We start from the raw sequence: 9158 nt of genomic DNA, 5'->3' as shown, positions 1-9158 counted from the left end.
GAGCTTATAATTTGATACGCATCCGCTCAGGAGATGAATGGAAGACCGCATTTAATACCTGAGATGGGCATTAGGAATACCTGGTAATGCCCTTCGGCTTGTGTAATGCTCCAGCGGTCTTCCAAAACTTTGTACATGAGATTTTCAGGGATCTTCTTTACAACTGCTTGGTGGTATACTTGGATGACATTTTAATTTTTTTCCAGAGATCTCAAGACCCATCGCATTCAAGTCAAGGAAGTTCTTGAGCATCTGAGGAGGAATACATTGTTTTGCAAATTGGAGAAATGTACCTTTGAAGAGTCCTCAGTCCCGTTTCTTGGTTACATTATCTCAGGAGAGGAGTTACGGATGGATCCGGCCAAGGTCCAAGCGATTCGGGATTGGTCCTTACTAGTGATGTGCACCGGAAATTTTTCGGGTTTTGTGTTTTGGTTTTGGGTTCGGTTCCGCGGCCGTGTTTTGGGTTCGGACGCGTTTTGGCAAAACCTCACTGAAATTTTTTTGTCGGATTCGGGTGTTTTTTTCAAAAAACCCTAAAAAAACAGCTTAAATCATAGAATTTGGGGGTCATTTTGATCCCATAGTATTATTAACCTCAATAACCATAATTTCCACTCATTTTCAGTCTATTCTGAACACCTCACATCTCACAATATTATTTTTAGTCCTAAAATTTGCACCGAGGTCGCTGGATGGCTAAGCTAAGCGACCCAAGTGGCCGACACAAACACCTGGCCCATCTAGGAGTGGCACTGCAGTGTCAGACAGGATGGCCCTTCAAAAAAATTGTCCCCAAACAGCACATGATGCAAAGAAAAAAAGAGGCGCAATGAGGTAGCTGTGTGACTAAGCTAAGCGACCCAAGTGGCCGACACAAACACCTGGCCCATCTAGGAGTGGCACTGCAGTGTCACGCAGGATGGCCCTTCAAAAAAAAACTCCCCAAACAGCACATGATGCAAATAAAAAAAGAGGCGCAATGAGGTAGCTGTGTGACTAAGATAAGCGACCCAAGTGGCCGACACAAACATCTGGCCCATCTAGGAGTGGCACTGCAGTGTCACGCAGGATGGCCCTTCAAAAAAATACTCCCCAAACAGCACATGATGCAAAGAAAAAAAGAGGCGCAATGAGGTAGCTGTGTGACTAAGCTAAGCGACCCTAGTGGCCGACACAAACACCTGGCCGATCTAGGAGTGGCACTGCAGTGTCACGCAGGATGGCCCTTCAAAAAAATACTCCCCAAACAGCACATGATGCAAAGAAAAATGAAAGAAAAAAGAGGTGCAAGATGGAATTGTCCTTGGGCCCTCCCACCCACCCTTATGTTGTATAAACAGGACATGCACACTTTAACGAACCCATCATTTCAGTGACAGGGTCTGCCACACGACTGTGACTGAAATGACTGGTTGGTTTGGGCCCCCACCAAAAAAGAAGCAATCAATCTCTCCTTGCACAAACTGGCTCTACAGAGGCAAGATGTCCACCTCCTCCTCGTCATCAGATTCATCACCCCTTTCACTGTGTACATCCCCCTCCTCACAGATTATTAATTCGTCCCCACTGGAATCCACCATCTCAGGTCCCCGTGTACTTTCTGGAGGCAATTGCTGCTGGTGAATGTCTCCACGGAGGAATTGATTATAATTCATTTTAATGAACATCATCTTCTCCACATTTTCTGGAAGTAACCTCGTACGCCGATTGCTGACAAGGTGAGCGGCTGCACTAAACACTCTTTCGGAGTACACACTGGAGGGAGGGCAACTTAGGTAGAATAAAGCCAGTTTCTGCAAGGGCCTCCAAATTGCCTCTTTTTCCTGCCAGTATACGTACAGTCCGTACGTGCCTACTTGGATGCGGTCACTCATATAATCCTCCACCATTCTTTCAATGGTGAGAGAATCATATGCAGTGACAGTAGACGACATGTCAGTAATCGTTGGCAGGTCCTTCAGTCCGGACCAGATGTCAGCACTCGCTCCAGACTGCCCTGCATCACCGCCAGCGGGTGGGCTCGGAATTCTTAGCCTTTTCCTCGCACCCCCAGTTGCAGGAGAATGTGAAGGAGGAGCTGTTGACGGGTCACGTTCCGCTTGACTTGACAATTTTCTCACCAGCAGGTCTTTGAACCCCTGCAGACTTGTGTATGCCGGAAAGAGAGATACAACGTAGGTTTTAAATCTAGGATCGAGCACGGTGGCCAAAATGTAGTGCTCTGATTTCAACAGATTGACCACCCGTGAATCCTGGTTAAGCGAATGAAGGGCTCCATCCACAAGTCCCACATGCCTAGCGGAATCGCTCTGTTTTAGCTCCTCCTTCAATGTCTCCAGCTTCTTCTGCAAAAGCCTGATGAGGGGAATGACCTCACTCAGGCTGGCAGTGTCTGAACTGACTTCACGTGTGGCAAGTTCAAAGGGTTGCAGAACCTTGCACAACGTTGAAATCATTCTCCACTGCGCTTGAGACAGGTGCATTCCACCTCCTTTGCCTATATCGTGGCCAGATGTATAGGCTTGAATGGCCTTTTGCTGCTCCTCCATCCTCTGAAGCATATAGAGGGTTGAATTCCACCTCGTTACCACCTCTTGCTTCAGATGATGGCAGGGCAGGTTCAGGTATTTTTGGTGGTGCTCCAGTCTTCTGTACGCGGTGCCTGAATGCCGAAAGTGGCCCGCAATTCTTCGGGCCACCGACAGCATCTCTTGCACGCCCCTGTCGTTTTTTAAATAATTCTGTACAACCAAATTCAAGGTATGTGCAAAACATGGGACGTGCTGGAATTTGCCCAGATGTAATGCACGCACAATATTGCGGGCTTTGTCCGATGTCACAAATCCCCAGGAGAGTCCAATTGGGGTAAGCCATTCTGCGATGATCTTCCTCAGTTTCCGTAAGAGGTTGTCAGCTGTGTGCGTATTCTGGAAAGCGGTGATACAAAGCGTAGCCTGCCTAGGAACGAGTTGGCGTTTGCGAGATGCTGCTACTGGTGCCGCCGCTGCTGTTCTTGCAGCGGGAGGCAATACATCTACCCAGTGGGCTGTCACAGTCATATAGTCCTGAGTCTACCCTGCTCCACTTGTCCACATGTCCGTGGTTAAGTGGACATTGGGTACAACTGCATTTTTTAGGACACTGGTGAGTCTTTTTCTGAGGTCTGTGTACATTTTCGGTATCGCCTGCCTAGAGAAATGGAACCTAGATGGTATTTGGTACCGGGGACACAGTACCACAATCAAGTCTATAGTTGGCTCTGAATTAACGATGGATAGCGGAACCACGTTTCTTACCGCCCAGGCTGCCAAGGCCTCAGTTATCTGCTTTGCAGCAGGATGACTGCTGTGATATTTCATCTTCCTCGCAAAGGACTGTTGTACAGTCAATTGCTTACTGGAAGTAGTACAAGTGGTCTTCCGACTTCCCCTCTGGGATGACGATCGACTCCCAGCAGCAACAACAGCAGCGCCAGCAGCAGTAGGCGTTACACTCAAGGATGCATCGGAGGAATCCCAGGCAGGAGAGGACTCGTCAGACTTGCCAGTGACATGGCCTGCAGGCCTATTGGCTTTCCTGGGTAAGGAGGAAATTGACACTGAGGGAGTTGGTGGTGTGGTTTGCAGGAGCTTGGTTACAAGAGGAAGGGAATTACTGGTCAGTGGACTGCTTCCGCTGTCGCCCAAAGTTTTTGAACTTGTCACTGACTTATGATGAATGCGCTGCAGGTGACGTATAAGGGAGGATGTTCCGAGGTGGTTAACGTCCTTACCCCTACTTATTACAGCTTGACAAAGGCAACACACGGCTTGACACCTGTTGTCCGCATTTGTGTTGAAATAATTCCACACCGAAGAGCTGATTTTTTTTGTATTTTGACCAGGCATGTCAATGGCCATATTCCTCCCACGGACAACAGGCGTCTCCCCGGGTGCCTAACTTAAACAAACCACCTCACCATCAGAATCCTCCTTGTCAATTTCCTCCCCAGCGCCAGCAACACCCAGTGGCGGTTCTTGCCACGGGCAAGCAGGACTTTTGCCCGGGGCGCCGCCTTCCGGAGGGCGCTGACGCCATCCGGAGGGCGCCGCACCGTGGCAAGATCCGCCACTGCTGCCCGCTGTGTCCCCCGTCCGCCTCCGCTGCCCGCTGCCGTCCCCGTCCTCGGCGCCTCCTGTGAAGGGAACTAGACGCTATGCGTCTAGTTTCCCTTCGTGGAGAGTAACTGCTGAGCGTTGCGCGATGACGTCATCGCGCACCGCACAGCAAAGGTCCTCTCCACGAAGGGAACTAGACGCATAGTGTCTAGTTTCTCTTCGTGGAGAGGACCTTTTGCTGTGCGGTGCGCGATGACGTCATCGCGCACCGCTCAGCATTCAAGCGGTGCTTTCAATGTACAGGGGGCGTGACTCACCACGCCCCCTGTATTAGGCCACGCCCCTTTCCTGCCCGGGGCGCTCTGCGCCCTTGAACCGGCCCTGGCAACACCCATATCCTCATCCTGGTGTACTTCAACACTGACATCTTCAATTTGACTATCAGGAACTGGACTGCGGGTGCTCCTTCCAGCACTTGCAGGGGGCGTGCAAATGGTGGAAGGCGCAAGCTCTTCCCGTCCAGTGTTGGGAAGGTCAGGCATCGCAACCGACACAATTGGACTCTCCTTGGGGATTTGTGATTTCGAAGAACGCACAGTTCTTTGCTGTGCTTTTGCCAGCTTAAGTCTTTTCTTTTTTCTAGCGAGAGGATGAGTGCTTCCATCCTCATGTGAAGCTGAACCACTAGCCATGAACATAGGCCAGGGCCTCAGTCGTTCCTTGCCACTCCGTGTCGTAAATGGCATATTGGCAAGTTTACGCTTCTCCTCAGACGCTTTTAATTTTGATTTTTGGGTCATTTTACTGATCGTTTGTGTTTTGGATTTTACATGCTGTGTACTATGACATTGGGCATCGGCCTTGGCAGACGACGTTGATGGCATTTCATCGTCTCGCCCATGACTAGTGGCAGCAGCTTCAGCACGAGGTGGAAGTGGATCTTGATCTTTCCCTATTTTTTTAACCTCCACATTTTTGTTCTCCATATTTTAATGCGCACAACTAAAAGGCACCACAGGTATACAATGTAGATGGATGGATATTATACTTATGGACGACGAGTGACGACACAGAGGCAGGTACAGCAGTGGCCTACCGTACTGCTATATACACCTGGTGTACACTGGTGGACCTGGTGGACACTGTCAGCAGACTGCGTAACTAGTACTACTAGTATAAAGAAAAAAAGCCACCACAGGTATACAATGTAGATGGATGGATAGTATACTTATGGACGACGAGTGACGACACAGAGGTAGGTACAGCAGTGGCCTATCGTACTGCTATATACAGTATAATAAATGGACCTGGTGGACACTGTCAGCAAACTGCTAAACTAGTATAAAGAAAAAAAGCCACCACAGGTATACAATGTAGATGGATGGATAGTATACTTATGGACGACGAGTGATGACACAGAGGTAGGTACAGTAGTGGCCTACCGTACTGCTATATACAGTATAATGGACCTGGTGGACACTGTCAGCAGACTGCTAAACTAGTACTACTAGTATAAAGAAAAAAAGCCACCACAGGTATACAATGTAGATGGATGGATAGTATACTTATGGACGACGAGTGACGACACAGAGGTAGGTACAGCAGTGGCCTACCGTACTGCTATATACAGTATAATGGACCTGGTGGACACTGTCAGCAGACTGCTAAACTAGTACTACTAGTATAAAGAAAAAAAGCCACCACAGGTATACAATGTAGCTGGATGGATAGTATACTTATGGACGACGAGTGACGACACAGAGGTAGGTACAGCAGTGGCCTACCGTACTGCTATATACAGTATAATAAATGGACCTGGTGGACACTGTCAGCAAACTGCTAAACTAGTATAAAGAAAAAAAGCCACCACAGGTATACAATGTAGATGGATGGATAGTATACTTATGGACAAAGAGTGACGACACAGAGGTAGGTACAGCAGTGGCCTACCATACTGCTATATACAGTATAATGGACCTGGTGGACACTGTCAGCAGACTGCGTTTATAGTATAAAAAAAAAAGACACCACAGGTATACAATGTAGATGGATGGATACTTAGTATACTTATTGACGACGAGTGACGACACAGAGGTAGGTACAGTAGTGGCCTACCGTACTGCTATATACAGTATAATGGACCTGGTGGACACTGTCAGCAGACTGCGTTTATAGTATAAAAAAAAAGACACCACAGGTATACAATGTAGATGGATGGATACTTAGTATACTTATGGACGACGAGTGACGACACAGAGGTAGGTACAGCAGTGGCCTACCGTACTGCTATATACAGTATAATGGACCTGGTGGACACTGTCAGCAGACTGCGTTTATAGTATAAAGAAAAAAAGACACCACAGGTACAGTGGCGTAACTACTGCCCCCGCAGCCCTCGCGGTGGCTTGGGGGTGAGGGGCTGCGGGGGCGCCACTGATTTACAGCAGACTGACATGCGGACGAGCATGTCAGTCTGCGGTCTCCTTCCCTCCGCCGCTTGTTGGAGGGACACGGAGGGCACAGCGCGCCTCCCTGTGTCCCTCCTGCATCATCTCCGGCGGCCGCGGGTCTAATAGGGGGAAGTGCCGTCCATGAGCTCTAATTGGCTCACGAACCGGCACTTCCCCCTATTAGACCCGCGGCCGCCGGAGATGATGCAGCAGGAGGGACACAGGAGAGGCGAGCTGTGCCCTCCGTGTCCCTCCAAAAGGCAGCAGCAGCGGCGGGGGGGGGGGGGGGGGGGGGAATATCTGGCACTGGGGCATATATGGCACTGGGGGGGGGGAATATCTGGCACTGGGGGCATATATGGCACTGGGGGGGAATATCTGGCACTGGGGGAATATCTGGCACTTGGGGGGGAATATCTGGCACTGGGGGCATATATGGCACTGGGGGGGAATATCTGGCACTGGGAATATCTGGCACTGGGGGGGAATATCTGGCACTGGGGGCATATATGGCACTGGGGGGGAATATCTGGCACTGGGGCATATATGGCACTGGGGGGGGGATATCTGGCACCGGGGGCATATATGGCACTGGGGGGAATATCTGGCACTGGGGGAATATCTGGCACTGGGGGGGGGGAATATCTGGCACTGGGGGCATATATGGCACTGGGGGGGAATATCTGGCACTGGGGCATATATGGCACTGGGGGGGATATCTGGCACTGGGGGCATATATGGCACTGGGGGAATATCTGGCACTGGGGCATATATGGCACTGGGGGGGGGATATCTGGCACTGGGGGCATATATGGCACTGGGGGGGAATATCTGGCACTGGGGGCATATATGGCACTGGGGGGGAATATCTGGCACTGGGGGAATATCTATCACTGGGGGGGAATATATGGCACTGGGGGCATATGTGGCACTGGGGGGGTATATGTGTACCTGGCACATGGGGGGGGGCTATATTTGGCACTGGGGCATGTGAGTACCTGGCACCGTGGGGGAATATCTGGCACTGGGGACATATGTGGCACTGGGAGCACAGCCCTAGCAACAAGGACTACCTCCTAGCAACGAGCATGACACCCAGTGCATGAAACACCTGGCAACGAGCATGACACCCAGTGCATGAAACACCTGGCAACGAGCATGACACCCAGTGCATGAAACCCCTGGCAACGAGCATGACACCCTGAGCATGAAAACCCCTGGCACCGTGCATGGAACCAAGAGCATGAAACCCCTGGCAACGAGCATGACACCCAGTGCATGAAACCCCTGACAACGAGCAGGTAATTGAAAAGTAATTAGAAGCCTTACTGTAGGACTTAATGTGTAATGGGCATTACGGTGTGTGGCATAATGTATCACGGACATTGCGGTGTGTGTCATAATGTGTCACAGGCATTACGGTGTATGGTATACTATATCGCGGGCATTGTGATATGTGGTATAATGTCCCAGGGTCATTGCAATGTGTGGCATAATGTATCACGGACATTGCGGCGTGTGTCATAATGTGTCAGGCATTACGGTGTGTGGTATACTATATCACGGGCATTGTGGTATGTGGTATAATGTCTCAGGGTCATTGCAGTGTGGCATAATACATAACTGGCATTGCGGTGTGTGGCATAGGGTATAACGGGCAGGGCATTGCGGTATGTGTCACAGGCATTACGGTGTATGGTATACTATATCACGGGCATTGTGGTATAATGTCTCAAGGTCATTGCAGTGTGTGGCATAATGTGTCACAGGCATTGTATGTGCTATAATGTATCGGGCATTGCAGTGTGTGGCATAATGTATCACGGACATTGCGGTGTGTGTCATAATGTGTCACAGACATTGTATGTGCTACAATGTATCAGGGGCATTGCAGTGTGTAGCATAATGTATAACGGGCATTGCGATTCCTGTCATAATGTGTCACAGGCATTACGGTGTGTGGCATAATGTGTCACAGGCATTATGGTGTGTGGCATAATGTGTCGGGGGCATTACAGTGTGTGCATATTGTGTCATGTGCATTATTGTGTGCGGCATAATGTCTAAGGGCCATTGCAGTATGTGGCATAATGTATACTGGGCATCACTATAAGGAGGAAAAATGACAAATAATGTAAGGGGCATGAATCAGGATTATTTTTCTTTCCTGTGGTGGCCAACGTCTGGGCGTGCAGGTTGCAAAACTGGGGTATAAGGTAGTCTTTTCCTGCAATGCCACGCCCCTTTATACGAAACCACGCCGATTCAAACGAAACCACACCCCTTTTGCCTATTTATCCCTTTCTTGCTCCCAATTATGGAGCATGAGGGGGGAGGGGGCGCCGAAGAATTTTTTGGCTAGTTACGCCACTGCACAGGTATACAATGTAGATGGATGGATACTTAGTATACTTATGGACGACGAGTGACGACACAGAGGTAGGTACAGCAGTGGCCTACCGTACTGCTATATACAGTATAATGGACCTGGTGGACACTGTCAGCAGACTGCGTTTATAGTATAAAGAAAAAAAGACACCACAGGTATACAATGTAGATGGATGGATACTTAGTATACTTATGGACGATGAGTGACGACACAGAGGTA

This window comes from Pseudophryne corroboree, chromosome 6, assembly GCF_028390025.1.
Source record: "Pseudophryne corroboree isolate aPseCor3 chromosome 6, aPseCor3.hap2, whole genome shotgun sequence".
In the NCBI taxonomy this organism is placed as follows: Eukaryota; Metazoa; Chordata; class Amphibia; order Anura; family Myobatrachidae; genus Pseudophryne; species Pseudophryne corroboree.
This window is presented reverse-complemented; position numbering follows the sequence as displayed.